Source organism: Eschrichtius robustus, chromosome 5 (genome assembly GCF_028021215.1).
Source record: "Eschrichtius robustus isolate mEscRob2 chromosome 5, mEscRob2.pri, whole genome shotgun sequence".
In the NCBI taxonomy this organism is placed as follows: Eukaryota; Metazoa; Chordata; class Mammalia; order Artiodactyla; family Eschrichtiidae; genus Eschrichtius; species Eschrichtius robustus.
The window spans coordinates 15,812,100-15,830,371 of record NC_090828.1 but is presented as its reverse complement, the minus strand read 5'-3'; the positions used below and the strand labels follow the sequence as shown (position 1 = coordinate 15,830,371).

The window sequence follows — 18,272 nt, the reverse complement described above, 5'->3', positions numbered from 1 at the left end:
TTGAACATTATGTAATTAAGTATTTATTGATATAGCAGTTTTGTTTATAATCTCTAAAAATTGGAAACAGTGTAGATGCCTTTCAACCAGTGAACTGATTAGCAGACCTTGGTACATCCATACGATGGATTATACTCCACAATAATGAGGAGCAAACGGCTGTTTCATGTAATATGTTGGATGGTCCTGTCTTTTTTTTTCTTATAAGTTTATTGAGATATTATTGATATATAACATATATAAGTTTAAGGTGTATAATATGATAATTAGATATACATATATATTGCAGAATGGTAACCACAAAAAAGTTAACACCCCTAGCCCCTCACATAATAACCTTTTTGTTTTTTTTTTTGTTTTTGGTGGTGATAACATTTAAGATCTACTCTCTTACAACTTTCAATTGTATAATACAGTGTAATACAGTTTGTTAATTATAGACATGATGCTGTTCATTAGATTCCCCAGAACTTATTCATCTTATAGCTAGAAGTTTGTACCCTTTGGTCAACATCTCCCCATTTTCCCCACCTCCCAGCCTCAGGCAACCACCATTCTACTGTTTCTATGAGTTTGGCTTTTTTATTTCACTTATAAGTGAGATCATGTAGTATTTGTCTTTCTCTGTCTGACTTATTTCACTTAGCATAAATGCCTGTAAGGTCCATCAGTGTTGTTGAAAAAGGCAGGATTTCCTTCTTTATTATATATATATTTTATATATATTCATATATATATGATGGTTCTCTTTTGAATTATGCTAAGTGAAAGAAGCCAGAATCAAAAGGCTACATATTATATGATTAATTTATATTATGTCGGGAAAAGGCAAAATTATGGTGATGGAGGAAATATCAGTGGTTGCCCAGAGTTACAGTGGTGGCAGGGCTTGCCTGGAAAGGACCAGCGAAAGAGTTTTGGGGGTGATGGTGCCATTGTCCCATATCCTGATGGTTGTGGTTGTTACCTAACTCTATACATTTGCTGAAACTCATAGAACTGTAAATGAAAAAAATGAATTTTAGTGTATGTAAATTTAAAAATTAAATTATACTCCTAAATATAAGAAAAAGCAGAGGGGTCTGGGGAGAGAGAGGGAGAGAAATACAACTTGTAGAAAAATAAAGGCTAAAAAGACTCTAGTTTTAGGGAAAAAAAACTGTAACACAAAAATCTGCTACAATGTATCATTGAGTGAGAAAAGCAGGATATTTCTCTCTGGTGCATTTTGCACAATGCTCCTGAAAACAGTTGTCCCATGAGATTCCCTGGTGAAAATAAAAGGATTCCTTAAGCAGTTTGTGACAAGTGTTCTGCCCTTCCTCAACCTAATACACGGTAGTATATAAAGGTTCTTAAACATTTGAAATCACAGAAACCAGTGTAATGTTGCTCACCCAAGGTTCTATCCCATTTAATCCAGTCAAGGAAACTCTGAGTGCTTACTTTAAAATGCACCGTAGGTCTCTGGCCAACTCTTTATTATTCCCTTGGAGATTTCTGAATTTCAAATTGTTTTCTTTTTCCTGCTTTGTATGTTTCTGGACTCCTCCCTAGCAACTATTGATGGATGCTTGATAAATGCTAATTAAACAACAGAATTTTATTTAAAAACAACAAAAGCCCAAGATTCTACATTAGAGCAGAAAATAGAATGAACTCTAGGTATGTTAAGCAAAGTGGAATTTAATACAGGAAATGTGGTGCTTACAGAATGTTGGAAGGGCTTGATGAGCAGGGAGAACCCACTGCTCTCCCTGTCACCCAGAAGTTGAAGTGCTGCTGGCAACTTGTCACCACCGTGCTCACGGTCTTCCCCTCTGGGCACTCACCAAACCAAATGAGCAGATGCTAGGCTGGAGCCTCTGTGACCGACTTTGTTGCCTCTAGAAAACTAGGAGCTGGATTCCCCAACCTAGTGCTGCAACTCACCTTCCTGTGATGTTGCAGGATCCCAGGAACAGCAGGGGGAAGGTAGCCTCCACCTCCTTTCCGCTTTCCAAATTCTGCAAGAATGCATCTAAATGGTGGAACCTGATTTCCAAAGGAGCCAAGGGAATGTAGTTTTTTATCTTTCCCACATCTCAAGTTCAGGGGGAGGCAGGAATGGACACAGGGTGCTAGTTGAAATTTTCCATTGTGCTTTGGGATCCCTTCTCCCATTGTCATCTGGTTTCCTCTAAGCATACTGTGGGAAACTCTGCTTAGGATAATTTCCTAGAAGTGGGCATCCTAGGGAAAACTATGACATTTTACCAACGGAAAAAGCAAGAATGTGAATTTCCTGACATTTGTTTCTTTTAACATTAAATACAAATATTTCTATTCCAGTAGATAAAAGGACACTTGAGAGATTTTCATTCAAAGTCTCTCAGGTCACCTAACATTTTAATGTAGAAATATCACTTTCATATCAGTAAGAGCAAGCTATAATATAAGCATATGATTGGTTATATTCATGTCTGTCTTCCCATTAGATTGTGAGTGCCTTGAGGCTAAGATTCTTATGTTCTTCACCTTTGTTTGCCCCAGAGTTCCCAACAGAGTGCCTGACAGTAAGTTCACAGTAAATGTCCAGTGGATTGTAATGGATATCATCTGTTATCTGTTCATAAATCAGTCTTTTTTATTTCTTTGTACTTTTTTTTCTTTTAATGTATTTAATGGAATGTAAAAACCATAGTGACTTTATACTTACCATCATTCATTAAAAAAAATACAATACATGAACAAACTATTTTTTAACATTTGCAAATTTACATTGTTCCTTCTTCTTGACATTGTATTTCTATTTCTCTTCCCCTTCAAAATTTTAAATTAACATAATATAGTTTTACACTTAAAAGGCTCTTATTAATCATCCCATCATATGTCCCTGCAACAAAATATGTACATAATTTGCAATATAATTTGTACATTCCCTTAATTATTAAACTCTGAAGCATTAACATTTTTTTCTATATTGGATTACTTTTATAATTATTTTTAGTATGCAGTTTATCAGTATATATACATACGTATATGAATATATGCATAGCAAATTTGTCTACTTATTAACTAAATGTGAAAAGTAAATTTTACTGGGAGTTGTGTTTGTGAGATGGACCGGAATGGTTCATAGTGCCATGATTCTAGGGGGCAATTAAGTGTTGCAATATCTCTTTGTTTTGTGCTCCAGAGGCAACTTAGCATGGGGAGATTTCAGCTGGGCAAGAGGCACATCCTTGTTTTGTATGATGGGAGAAGGACGGATGCGAAGGGGGGGGTGGGAGATGAGAGCCACCACGATGCCAGCCTCTACTGTGGCGTGTCTAGGACCTCCCGAGGCATCACACTTCAGCCTGAAAGCACACGGGTATGACTAGGTACATAAATGTCCCCCCCTGGAAAGAGAGGTGCTGTATTTATTGCTTGCTTTTGCATCTCATTACTTAGTAGGCTTCTTTTTTTTTTTTACACACACACACACACACACACACACACACTGTATTTTATTTTTACAAGAGATAAATAGACTCACACCAAGCATTGTAAATGGATGACCACAACAAAAGCAACAATGATTGCAATTACCAAACACGAAACACACTCATACTATGTCATAATATTGACATTCAGTCCAGTAATCCTCCACTGTAACAGCTCCTTTACTTTGCAGTGAAAATTGATTTGTATATATTTTTTGCCTCTGAGTCCTTGTGGGATTTTTTTTTTTTAATAATTCAAACAGAAAGTCAAAAAATTATAATCATCCTCATCAGTTCACTCAGTCCCATGTAATTAATTTTTTTTTCATCTTGATCTTTTGTTAGCACTTTTATGAGTTCATCAGTTTTCCATTAGAGTTCTGAAAATGCTTATTCATTCAGTTCAGCAGTACAGTCAGTTACCAGAAACCTGTACTTGTCAGTCTTTTCCATGAATTCCTTGAAGATGAAACCCTTTTATAGGAACATATTTGCAAAAGCATCAGAGTACACCCAGAACTGTCTGTAAATGACAAAAGACTTAAAAATGACCACAGTTAAAGATTTGATGAAAGTTCATAATAATACAATTGACAAGGAAATTTAGTTATTTCTGAGATATACATTTTAAAGTAATAACTAGAATTATGACTTATAAGATTATACCAGAACATATAAGATTTTTAGAAATTTCATGTAATGTCTGAAACATTTATATTAACATATTTCCATACAAATAACCCAATGAAAGTTTAGTATTAGTTGTTTTGTTTGTTTGTTTTTTTATACTACAGGTTCTTATTAGTCATCAATTTTATACACATCAGTGTATACATGTCAATCCCAATCGCCCAATTCAGCACACCACCATCCCCACCCCACCACAGTTTTCCCCCCTTGGTGTCCATATGTCTGTTCTCTACATCTGTGTCTCAACTTCTGCCCTGAAAACCGGCTCATCTGTACCATTTTTCTAGGTTCCACATACATGCATTAATATACGATATTTGTTTTTCTCTTTCTGACTCACTTCCCTGTGTATGACAGTCTCTAGATCCATCCACGTCTCAACAAATGATTCAATTTCATTCCTTTTTATGGCTGAGTAATATTCCATTGTATATATGTACCACCTCTTCTTTATCCATTCGCCTGTTGATGGGCATTTAGGTTGCTTCCATGACCTGGCTATTGTAAATAGTGCTGCAATGAACATTGGGGTGCATGTGTCTTTTTGAATTATGGTTTTCTCTGGGTATACACCCAGTAGTGGGATTGCTGGATCATATGGTAAATCTATTTTTAGTTTTTTAAGGAACCTCCATACTGTTCTCCATAGTGGCTGTATCACTTTACATACCCACCAACATTGCAAGAGGGTTCCCTTTTCTCCACACCCTCTCCAGCATTTGTTGTTTGTAGATTTTCTGATGATGCCCATTCTAACTGGTGTGAGGTGATACCTCACTGTAGTTTTGATTTGCATTTCTCTAAGAATTAGTGATGTTGAGCAGCTTTTCATGTGTTTCTTGGCCATCTGTATGTCTTCTTTGGAGAAATGTCTATTTAGGTCTTCTGCCCATTTTTGGATTGGGTTGTTTGTTTCTTTAATATTGAGCTGCATGAGCTGTTTATATATTTTGGAGATTAATCCTTTGTCCGTTGATTCGTTTGCAAATATTTTCTCCCATTCTGAGGGTTGCCTTTTCGTCTTGTTTATGGTTTCCTTTGCTGTGCAAAAGCTTTTAAGTTTCATTAGGTCCCATTTGTTTATTTTTGTTTTTATTTCCATTACTCTAGGAGGTGGATCAAAAAAGATCTTGCTGTGATTTATGTCAAAGAGTGTTCTTCCTTTGTTTTCCTCTAAGAGTTTTATAGTGTCTGGTCTTACGTTTAGGTCTCAAATCCATTTTGAGTTTATTTTTGTGTATGGTGTTAGGGAGTGTTCTAATTTCATTCTTTTACATGTAGCTCTCCAGTTTTCCCAGCATCACTTATTGAAGAGACTGTCTTTTCTCCATTGTATATCTTTGCCTCCTTTGTCATAGATTAGTTGACCATAGGTGCATGAGTTTATCTCTGGGCTTTCTATCTTGTTCCATTGATCTATGTTTCTGTTTTTGTGCCAGTACCATATTGTCTTGGTTACTGTAGCTTTGTAGTATAGTCTGAAGTCAGGGAGTCTGAGTCCTCCAGCTCCGTTTTTTTCCCTCAAGACTGCTTGGGCTATTCGGGGTCTTTTGTGTCTCCATACAAGTTTTAAGATGATTTGTTCTAGTTCCGTAAAAAATGCCATTGGTAATTTGATAGGGGTTGCACTGACTATGTAGATTGCTTTGGGGAGTATAGTCATTTTCACAATTTTGATTCTTCCAATCCAAGAACATGGTATATCTCTCCATCTGTTGGTATCGTCTTTAATTTCTTTCATCAGTGTCTTATAGTTTTCTGCATACAGGTCTTTTGTCTCCCTACGTAGGTTTATTGCTAGGTATTTTATTCTTTTTGTTGCAGTGGTAAATGGGAGTGTTTCCATAATTTCTCTTTCAGATTTTTCATCATTAGTGTATAGGAATGCAAGAGATTTCTGTACATTAATTTTGTATCCTGCAACTTTACCAAATTCATTGATTAGCTCTAGTAGTTTTCTGGTGGCATTTTTAGGATTCTCTATGTATAGTATCATGTCATCTGCAAACAGTGACAGTGTTGCTTCTTCTTTTCCAATTTGTATTCCTTTTATTTCTTCTCTGATTGTCGTGGCTAGGACTTCCAAAACTATGTTGAATAATAGTGGTGAGAGTGGACATCCTTGTCTCGTTCCTGATCTTAGAGGAAATGCTTCCAGTTTTTCACCATTGAGAATGATGTTTGCTGTGGGTTTGTCATATATGGCCTTTATTATGTTGAGGTAGTTTCCCTCTATGCTCACTTTCTGGAGAGTTTTTATCATAAATGGGTGTTGAATTTTGTCAAAAGCTTTTTCTGCATCTATTGAGATGATCATGTGGTTTTTCTTCTTCAGTTTGTTAATATGGTATATCACATTGATTGATTTGCGTATATTGAAGAATCCTTGCATCCCTGGGATAAATCCCACTTGATCATGGTGTATGATCCTTCTAATGTGTTGTTGGATTCTGTTTGCTAGTATTTTGTTGAGGATTTTTGCATCTATATTCATCAGTGATATTGGTCTGTAATTTTCTTTTTTTGTAGTATCTTTGTCTGGTTTTGGTACCAGGGTGATGGTGGCCTCATAGAATGAGTTTGGGAGTGTTCCTCCCTCTGCAATTTTTGGGAAGAGTTTGAGAAGGATGGGTGTTAGCTCTTCTCTAAATGTTTGATAGAATTCACCTGTGAAGCCATCTGGTCCTGGACTTTTGTTTGTTGGAAGATTTTTAATCACAGTTTCAATTTCATTACTTGTGATTGGTCTGTTCCTATTTTCTATTTCTTCCTGGTTCAGTCTTGGAAGGTTATACCTTTCTAAGAATTTGTCCATTTCTTCCAGGTTGTCCATTTTATTGGCATAGAGTTGCTTGTAGTAGTCTCTTAGGATGCTTTGTATTTCTGCAGTGTCTGTTGTAACTTCTCCTTTTTCATTTCTAATTTTATTGATTTGAGTCCTCTCCCTCTTTTCCTTGATGAGTCTGGCTAATGGTTTATCAATTTTGTTTATCTTCTCAAAGAACCAGCTTTTAGTTTTATTGATCTTTGCTATTGTTCTCTTTGTTTCTATTTCATTTATTTCTGCTCTGATCTTTATGATTTCTTTCCTTCTGCTAACTTTGGGTTTTGTTTGTTCTTCTTTCTCTAGTTCCTTTAGGTGTAAGGTTAGATTGTTTACTCGAGATTTTTCTTGTTTCTTGAGGTAGGCTTGTATAGCTATAAACTTCCCTCTTAGAACTGCTTTTGCTGCATCCCATAGGTTTTGGATCATCGTGTTTTCATTGTCATTTGTGTCTAGGTATCTTTTGATTTCCTCTTTGATTTCTTCATTGATCTCTTGGTTATTTAGTAACGTATTGTTTAGCCTCCACGTGTTTGTGTTTTTTACGTTTTTTCCCCTGTAATTCATTTCTAATCTCATAGCGTTGTGGTCAGAAAAGATGCTTGATATGATTTCAATTTTCTTAAATTTACTGAGGCTTGATTTGTGACCCAAGATGTGATCTATCCTGGAGAATGTTCCGTGCGCACTTGAGAAGAACGTGTAATCTGCTGTTTTTGGATGGAATGTCCTATAAATATCAATTAAATCTATCTGGTCTATTGTGTCATTTAAAGCTTCTGTTTCCTTATTTATTTTCATTTTGGATGATATGTCCATTGGTGTAAGTGAGGTGTTAAAGTCCCCCACTATTATTGTGTTACTGTTGATTTCCTCTTTTATAGCTGTTAGCAGTTGCCTTATGTATTGAGGTGCTCCTATGTTGGGTGCATATATATTTATAATTGTTATATCTTCTTGGATTGATCCCTTGATCATTATGTAGTGTCCTTCCTTGTCTCTTGTAACATTCTTTATTTTAAAGTCTATTTTGTCTGATATGAGTATAGCTCCTCCAGCTTTCTTTTGATTTCCATTTGCATGGAATATCTTTTTCCATCCCCTCACTTTCAGTCTGTATGTGTCCCTGCGTCTGAAGTGGGTCTCTTGTAGACAGCATATATATGGGTCTTGTTTTTGTATCCACTCAGCAAGCCTGTGTCTTTTGGTTGGAGCATTTAATCCATTCACGTTTAAGGTAATTATCATATGTATGTTCCTATGACCATTTTGTTAATTGTTTTGGGTTTGTTTTTGTAGGTCCTTTTCTTGTCCTGTGTTTCCCACTTAGAGAAGTTCCTTTAGCATTTGTTGTAGAGCTGGTTTGGTGGTGCTGAATTCTCGTAGCTTTTGCTTGTCTGTAAAGCTTTTGATTTCTCCATCAAATCTGAATGAGATCCTTGCCGGGTAGAGTAATCTTGGTTGTAGGTTCTTCCCTTTCATCACTTTAAGTATATCATGCTACTCCCTTCTGGCTTGTAGAGTTTCTGCTGAGAAATCAGCTGTTAACCTTATGGGAGTTCCCTTGTATGTTACTTGTCGTTTTTCCCTTGCTGCTTTCAAAATTTTTTCTTTGTCTTTAATTTTTGCCACTTTATTACTATGTGTCTCGGCATGTTTCTCCTTGGGTTTATCCTGTATGGTACTCGCTGCGCTTCCTGGACTTGGGTGGCTATTTCCTTTCCCATGTTAGGGAAGTTTTCGACTATAATCTCTTTACATATTTTCTCTGGTCCTTTCTCTCTCTCTTCACCTTCTGGGACCCCTATAATGCGAATGTTATTGCATTTAATGTTGTCCCAGAGGTCTCTTAGGCTGTCTTCATTTCTTTTCATTCTTTTTTCTTTAGTCTGTTCCGCAGCAGTGAATTCCACCATTCTGTCTTGCAGGTCACTTATCCGTTCTTCTGCCTCAGTTATTCTGCTATTGATTCCTTCTAGTGTAGTTTTCATTGCAGTTATTGTATTGTTCATCTCTGTTTGTTTGTTCTTTAATTCTTCTAGGTCTTTGTTAAACATTTTTTGCATCTTCTCGATCTTTGCCTCCATTCTTATTCCGAGGTCCTGGATCATCTTCACTATCATTATTCTGAATTCTTTTTCTGGAAGGTTGCCTATCTCCACTTCATTTAGTTGTGTTTCTGGGGTTTTATCTTGTTCCTTCATCTGGTATATAGCCCTCTGCCTTTTCATCTTGTCTGTATTTCTGTGAATGTGGTTTTTGTTCCACAGGCTGCAGGGTTATAGTTTTTCTTGCTTCTGCTGTCTGCCCTCTGGTGGTTGAGGCTATCTAAGAGGCTTGATAGGAGGCTCTGGTGGTGGGTAGAGCTGACTGTTGCTGTGGTGGTCAGAGCTCAGTAAAACTTTAATCCACTTGACTGTTGTTGGGTGGGGCTGGGTTCCCTCCCTGTTGGTTGTTTTGCCTGAGGCAACCCAACACTGGAGCCTACCTGGGCTCTTTGGTGGGGCTAATGACAGACTCTGGGAGGGCTCACGCCAAGGAGTACTTCCCAGAACTTCTGCTGCCAGTGTCCTTGTCCCCACGGTGAAGCAGAGCCACCCCCCGCCTCTGCAGGGGACCTTCCAACACTAGTAGGTAGGTCTGGTTCAGTCTCCCCCGGGGTCACTGCTCCTTCCCCTGGGTCCCGATGCACACACTATTTTGTGTGCGCCCTCCAAGAGTGGGGTCTCTGTTTCCCCCAGTCCTGTCGAAGTCCTGCAATCAATTCCCACTAGGCTTCAAAGTCTGATTCTCTATGAATTCCTCCTCCCGTTGCCAGACCCCCAGGTTGGGAAGCCTGACGTGGGGCTCAGAACCTTCACTCCAGTGGGTGGACTTCTGTGGTATAAGTGTTCGCCAGTCTGTGAGTCACCCACCCAGCTGTTATCGGATTTGATTTTATTGTGATTGCGCCCCTCCTACCGTCTCATTGTGGCTTCTCCTTTGTCTTTGGCTGTGGGGTATCTTTTTTGGTGAGTTCCAGTGTCTTCCTGTCGATGATTGTCCAGCAGCTAGTTGTGATTCTGGTGTTCTCGCAAGAGGGAGTGAGAGCATGCCCTTCTACTCCGCCATCTTGGTTCCTTCCCTACCTTGCTGTTTTGATTACTATCTATTTCTTTGTACTTTACTGAGTCAGATTTGACAAGATTCAGCCATTAGTCTGAATATTGCATTCACTCTAGGAGACCAGGCAAGATCACATGTCTAATATTCTTTTTCAGCATTATTTTGTTTTGCCTCTAAGAATAAACTTGTGAAAAATTTAATAGACAGTGGCATGCAAAAGTAAGTACTGCTCAGGCACGGATGCTCCACTTTGGAGCTTCTAGAACTCCCAGAGTTGAGTGTGGCAGGTGTCTTGACGTGTAAAAAGGGACCCTGGAACAGTGGTCTGCAGCATGAAGCTTTGAGGCTCTTTGAGGGAACAGTTCTTAGGAGAAGAGTATCTGAAGACATGCTGCTTCAATGCTTCACACATTTCATTTTATAAATGTGTTGCTGATGTAGCCAGGGGTGGAGAGGAAATTCTTCTGTTCCTAATGGACTTGAGAATTTTATAAATAGAAAACCTGCTACCTGGTTCTTGGGTATAGGTGTGTAAGTCGTACCTAGAGGATAAAGAGAGATCAGTAAGCACGCCCAAGGAATCACCACCCAGGTTACTGTAAATATAGCATTACCAGTACCTCAGAAGTCCTCATGCCCTTTACTCTGCATCTCCCCCAAGGTACCCACTCCCCAGGTCTCTGACACCATACCTTAGTTGAACTTCGCATAAATGGAATTATACCATATATTTTCTTCAGCCCTGGGCTTCTTTTACTATTTCGCTTGTCATATTCACCCATATTGTATGTCGCTTTAGTTCCTTAACTTTTATTCTTGTATAGTATTAAATTATAGAACTATATCACATTTTACATGTCTCTTTTATTACTGATGGATATTTGTGTTGTTTCCAGTTTGAGGCTATTATGAATGATGCAAAACTTTTCTTTAATGTGCCTTTTAGAGCACCTATGTATGTTTTACTGTTGAATATGAATGTACAAGTGAAATTGCTGGATCATAAGGTATGTTCCGTTTTCAGATGTCCAGTTGTGTTTTCTGAAGAATTGTACCAGTTTATGCTCCTACCAGTAGTATATGAGATTTCCAGTTCTCCACATCCTTGCCAGCCCTTGCTAATGTTAGTCATTTTCATTTTAGCCATTCTAGTGGGTGTGTAGTAATATCTCTGTGTGCTTTTATTTTGATTTCTCTGATGAATAATGACATTCAGCCCCTTTTCATGTTTACTGATCACCTCCTTGGCAAGTGCCTGTTTATCTTTGACCATTTTTTATTGGATTGTCTTCTCTTTACTGATTTAGTGGTGAGTCACTGGTCAGATGTATGTATTGAGAATTTCTTTTCCCATTTTCTGCCTTGCCTTTTTATTCTATCCGTGGTATCTTTAAGTGAACAGAAGTTCTTAATTTTAACATACTCCAGTTATCAATCTTTACCTGTGTTTATAACTTTTTGTGTCCTGTTTAAGGTATTTTTGCCGACCAGAAGGTTGTGAAGATATTCTCTTAGTTTGAAAAGTTTTATTATTTTGCTTTTCTTATTTAGATCTACAATCTACTTGGAATTGATTTTGTGATCCACTTTTATTCTATAGGAATACCCAATATACTCAGCGTTATTTATTGAAAATTTAGATTGTCTTTTTTCCACCAACTGAAATATCAACTTTGTCATAAATCAAGTGACTATACACTCTTTAAATATATTAATATGTACATACACTCTCTATTCTTTTCTGTTACTTTACTGGTCTATCTTCATGCCAATAGCGCTCTCCTATTTATTGTAGGTTTGTAATAAGTCTTTTTTTTTTTTTTTAAACATCTTTATTGGAGTATAATTGCTTTACAAAGTTGTTAGTTTCTGCTGTATAACAAAGTGAATCAGCTATAGGTATACATATATCACCATATCCCTTCCCTCTTGCGTCTCCCTCCCACCCTCCCTATCCCACCCCTCTAGGTGGTCACAAAGCACCTAGCTGATCTCCCTGTGCTATGCGGCTGCTTCCCACTAGCTATCTATTTTACATGTGGTAGTGTATATATGTCAATGCTACTCTCTCACCTCGTCCCAGCTTACCCTTCCCTCTCCCCATGTCTTCAAGTCCATTCTCTACGCCTGCATCTTTATTCTTGTCCTGCCCCCAGGTTCATCAGAACCTTTTTTTTTTTTTTAGAATCCATATATATGTGTTAGCATACGGTATTTGTTTTTCTCTTTCTGACTTACTTCACTCTGTATGATAGACTCTAGGTCCATCCACCTCACTACAAATAACTCAATTTTGTTTCTTTTTATGGCTGAGTAATATTCCATTGTATATATGTGCCACATCTTCTTTATCCATTCATCTGTTAATGGACACTTAGGTTGCTTCCATGTCCTGACTACTGTAAATAGTGCCGCAATGAACATTGTGGTACATGTCTTGTTTTGAATTAAGGTTTTCTCAGGGTATACGCCCAGTAGTGGGATTCCTGGGTCATATGGTAGTTCTATTTTTAGTATTTTAAGGAACCTCCATACTGTTCTCCATAGTGGCTGTATCAGTTTACATTCCCACTTGTAATAAGTGTTGATGTCAGCTAGTAAAAGTCCTCCAACTTTGCTCTTCAAAACTATTTTTGCTATTCTTGGCCCTTTGGATTTCCATATGAATTTTGGAATCAGCTTGTCATTTTCTCCAATGCTAGACTTTTTTAAAAAATTAATTTATTTTATTTTTATTTATTTTTGGCTGCATTGGGTCTTCATTGCTGTGCGTGGGTTTTCTCTAGTTGAGGCGAGCAGGGGCTACTATTCATTGCAGTGCGCAGGTTTCTCATTACGGTGGCTTCTCTTGTTGCGGAGCACGGGCTTCAGTAGTTGTGGCTCGAGGGCTCTAGAGCACAGGCTCAGTAGTTGTAGCACACAGGCTTAGTTGCTCCGTGGCATGTGAGATCTTCTCCACAGACCAGGGCTCAAACCTGTGTCCCCTGCATTGGCAGGTGGATTCTTAACCACTGTGCCACCAGGGAAGCCCCAATGCTAGACTTCTTATTGGGATTATATTGACTCTGTAGATCAACTTGAGAGAATTGGCATCTTTTGCAATATTGAGGTTTTCAATTCATTGGCATAGTACATTCCTCTACTTAGATCTTTAGTTTATCTCAGTAATGTTTTAGTTTACTGTGTAGAGGTCTTGCGTATAATATATTAGATTTATTCCTAGGTGTTGGTAGGCTTGTTGCTGAAAATTGCATTTGTTTCATTTTCTAATTATTCTATTTCTAATTATCCCGTATATATAAATACAATTGATTTTTGTACATTGACATATCCAGTGATTTTAGTAAATTCAGTTATTAATTCCATTAATTGCTTGTATATTCTTTTGGATTTTCTACTTAACACAATTATGCAATTGGTGAACAATGCCAAATTTACTCCTTCTCCAATATTTATTTCTTTGGTTTGCCTTATCCCATGGGCTTAGATCTCTATTATGATATTGAATAGAAATGATGATGTGGTCATCCTTGTTTCTAAACTCAGGGAGAAAGTGTTTTATATTTCATCCTTAAGGATGATGTTAACTGTAGATTTTTTTTGTTGGTACCATTTATCAGCATTAGAAAGTTTACTTTTATTCCTGATTTGCTATGAGATTTGGGGTTTTTTTATCCTAAATGGTATTGAATTTTTTTTTTTTTTAAACAAATTTTTTTTTAAATTTTTATTTATTTGTTTATTTATTTATGGCTTGTGTTGGGTCTTCGTTTCTGTGCGAGGGCTCTCTCTAGTTGCGGCAAGTGGGGGCCACTCTTCATCGCGGTGCGCGGGCCTCTCACCATCGTGGCCTCTCTTGCTGCGGAGCACAGGCTCCAGACGCGCAGGCTCAGCAATTGTGGCTCACGGGCCTAGCCGCTCCGCGGCATGTGGGATCTTCCCAGACCAGGGCCCGAACCCGTGTCCCCTGCATTGGCAGGCAGACTCTCAACCACTGCGCCACCAGGGAAGCCCAGTATTGAATTTTATTAAATGATTTTTTGCATCTCTTGAGATGATCTTATGATTTTTCTTCTTTATTTTATTAATGTTATGATTTATTCTGATTGATTTTTGATTATTACACTAAATTTGCATTTCAGGAATAAACTCAACTTGGTCACTATATATTACCTTTTTTTATATCACTGAATTCACTTTCTCCTAACGTGATTTTTATGGACTTTTATAACTATATTCATGAATGAGATTGGTGTGTGATATTTTTTTCTTGTGGGTTTTAGTATTAAGGTTAGGCTGACCTCATAAACTGATTTGGGAACTCTTTTCCTCTTTTTCTATTTTTAGAAGAATTTGTATAAGTTTTTTGTTTTTTTTTTTTTAATCTTTGGAAGAATTCATCAGTAGCCCAATTGGATCTGGAAGAGTTATTTTTGAGAAAAGGCTTTTAATTATATTGATATATTTCATTTATATATAAAACTATTCAAATTTTCTGTTTTCTCTATATGTTATGTTTTTCTAGGAATTTGTCCATTTTGTCTCAGTTGTCAAATTAATTGCCATAATGGTGTTTATAAGTCTCTTTATTATCTTTGTAGGATCTGTAATGATTTCTGTTTTTTCATTCTTGATTCTATATTCTTTGTTGATCCATTTTATAAGGGCTTATCAATTTTAGTCTTTAAAGAACCAACTTTTGGTTTTGTTAATTTTCTCCATTGTACATGTATTAATTTTTGTTCTTTATTATTTTCATCCTTCTTTCAGCATTACTTTGCTGTTATCTTTCTAGTATATTTGAAGTAGATTCTTAATCATTGATTTTTAGTCCTCCTTCTTTTCCAATATATCATTTAAGGCTCTACATTTACCTCTAAAAATATGTTTAGTTTGCATATTAACAAATTATTTTTCATTGTCATTTATTTGAAAATATTCCCTAATTTCCCCTAAGGGTCACTTAGAAGTATATTACTTAAATTTTAAATATTTGGGAATTTTCTAATTATTGTTTTAAATTTTATTTCTAGCCTAATTTCCCTTTAATCAGAAACGGTATGCTCTATGATTTCCATTTCTTGAAATTTGTTGAGATTTACTTTATTTCCCCACATATGGTTTTATTTTGTGTAATTGCTGCATATGGTGTTTTATATGTCAGGTCATTTTTTAAGTTGTACTTTTTGACGTCCTGTATCCTCATTGATTTTTTTTTTCCCTGCTTGTTCTTTGCATTGATGAGAGAGGTGTACAAAAATCACTCATTGTGGTTGTGAATTTGTCTATTTCTTCTTTTAGTCTGTCAATTTTTCCTTCACATATTTTGAAGCTATATTATTTGATACATACAATTTTTAAATGGTTGTCTCTTTGATAGGTTAGCCCTTTTACCAGTATGGCATGTCTTTTTTGTCACTAGCAATGTTTCTTGTCTCAAAGCCTACTTTGTCTAATATTAATATCCCAACACCAGCTTTGTTTTGGTGAGCATTTGCAAAACATTTTCCATCCTTTTACTTTTTGCCTTTTCTGTATCCTAATATTTGCATTGTGATTCTTATGAGCAGTATGTAGTTGGGTTTTGTTTTTTAATTTACTTTGACAGCTTTGCTTTTTAATTGGTGTATTTAGTCTATTGTCACTTAATATAATCTGATATATTTGGATTTAAATCTGCTATATTGCTTTGTTAACTTTTCCCCACCTGTTCTTCTTTATCTCTTTTTTGCCTTCTTTTGTATTAATCAAGTATTTTAACCCTCTCTTTTTCCCTCCTCTATTAACTTGTTATAAAGTCTTTACAATTCTTTTAGTAGTCCCCAAGAATTACAACATGTATCCTTGATTTATGAGCGTCAAATGCAAATGAGAAACTTTATCACTTCCTGGGAAGAGTGGGTTATTAAATAAAATTTAATTCTACAAATATTTAAAGCCCTCAAGGACTTATTTTTATTGTTGTATACTTAATATACATTTAAGTTCATCCACATATTTATCCTTTCTTTTTTTCCTCATTCCTTCCTACAGTTTTGTTCTTCCATCTGGTATCTCATTCCTTCTGCCTAAATTACTCTATTCAGTGTTTCTTTTAGCATGGTTCTGCTGGTAAGGAATTTCTCAGTTTTCATTTTACTGGAAATGTCTTTATTTCACTTTCATTTGGCTGGGTTTAGAATTCTCTACATCATTTCCTCCAATGTCCCTGAACTGGAATCTTGCCATTTCCGTTGGCCCATGGTATGCACTTAAATCAATGTAGCCAGCTTGGTCAGACTGGCAGTGAGTTTCCAGATCTCATACCTGCCAAGCAAGGATGACTGTTTTCAAAGTTATGGATAAACCATTGGTATAAGCTTTTTGGAGGGCACTTTGTAGACTGTATTAAGATCTAAAGTGTACATTCAGAGCCTTCTAGGCTCTTAGCCCATTCCCCTAATGCATATAATTGCACAGGTGTAAAAGTAAAAATAATAGCAAACACTTATAAAGCACTTACGATCTGCTCTGCACCATTCCAAGTGCTTTACATGTATTAACTACCTCATCAGGGTAATAACAGTGACCCTATGAGGGAGGTACTGTTGTTATTCCAGCCTTACAGATGAGATTAACTAAACTGACCAAGGTTATACAGTTGTTAAGAGACTGAACTGAGATTTAAAACTAAGCAGTCTGACTTGAGAATCCATGCTTTTTTTTTTTTTTTTTTTAACATCTTTATTGGAGTATAATTGCTTTACAATGGTGTGTTAGTTTCTGCTTTATAACAAAGTGAATCAGTTATACATATACATATGTCCCCATATCTCTTCCCTCTTGCATCTCCCTCCCTCCCACCCTCCCTATCCCACCCCTCTAGGTGGTCACAAAGCACCAAGCTGATCTCCCTGTGCTATGCAGCTGCTTCCCACTAGCTATCTATGTTACGTTTGGTAGTGTATATATGTCCATGCCACTCTCTCATTTTGTCCCAGCTTACTCTTCCCCCTTCCCAGAATCCATGCTTTTAATTACCATTCTATACTGCCCCTCCAGGGTGTTCATTAATGCATTTAGTAGCAAACAATGAGAATAAACGTCCACCAATCAGATGGAGTTAAGGATGGTATTTCCATAGAGTGGAATGTGACATAGCCATTAAAATAATGTAGTTCTGTAGTCACAAAAAGATGTGTATGACATATAGTCTGTGAAAAACAGGTTACAGTATGGTGCCATTAGTTGTAAAATTATGTGTGTGGGAAGAGGAGTTGGTTATGGACAGAAGGCTCAGAAGTGCATTTTTAATAGTGAGCCTGAATTGCTTTTGACAAAAACAATAAAGTTATTTTTATTTAATGGACAGATGCTATATCTTATTCTTCCTCTATCCTAGTATATTTTTTGATGTGTAATAACCAGTCAAAAATAAAAGCACATGATAACTATTGAATGAACTAATAAAGAAATATTTGAGCTCCATTATTATTTACATAAGGATTTCCTAGAAGAGAAGGAGGTTTCTAGACTTTGCTGTGATGAATGATAATTCTTCATTGACTGGGTACTTGCATTTCTTATATCTTCCCTTGCACTGTGTCTATTTTTCTTTTTTCTTTTCTTTTTTTTAAACAGAACAACACTTAATGTGGATTTGGGCAATAAAACAAATACCTGCATTTCCAAATGCTTTTGTCTTTGGTCCTTTTATTGTTTAGGAATCAATTTAAAAATTCACAAACCATTGATTTCCAAAATTCCTTTTAGTCACTGTAACCCTACCTACCAAATCTGATTAAGAAAGGGAACCAAGTTCTCCACAGAATTAATATCCATCCATCTTCTCTGTGATGCTGTTTCAAAATAAGAAATACACCTAGAAGGGTTTAGAGAGTTGAGCTGGGCTAAGTTGCCTGTGGAGAGAAATAGCAGTATCTAGCTTGCCATACAGGGCAAATGGATGGTTTATCCATCACATAAACCATCCATATAAAACTGCCTGAGAATTGGTCTCATTACCAAACTGTGCTCTGTTGGTGATCAAAATGAACACTAATTGGGGCACAGCAGACAGATGTAGAGTAGTGAATTAGCTGCCTTGCATCTTATGCTCTGAAAATCAGCTAAAAGTCTAGAACTTAATTTTAATCGCAAAATACGACTGAGGTCTGTGTTTGTGTATGTCTGTGGGAATGTTCCTT

At 36.7% G+C, this 18,272-nt stretch overlaps 1 protein-coding gene across 1 annotated transcript in view; it reads left to right on the top strand.

Moving 5' to 3' along the window:
- The window catches only part of SGPP2 (sphingosine-1-phosphate phosphatase 2), a 141,421-nt gene that overhangs the window by 104,332 nt on the left and 18,817 nt on the right, over nucleotides 1-18,272 (top strand). The window lies entirely within an intron of this gene.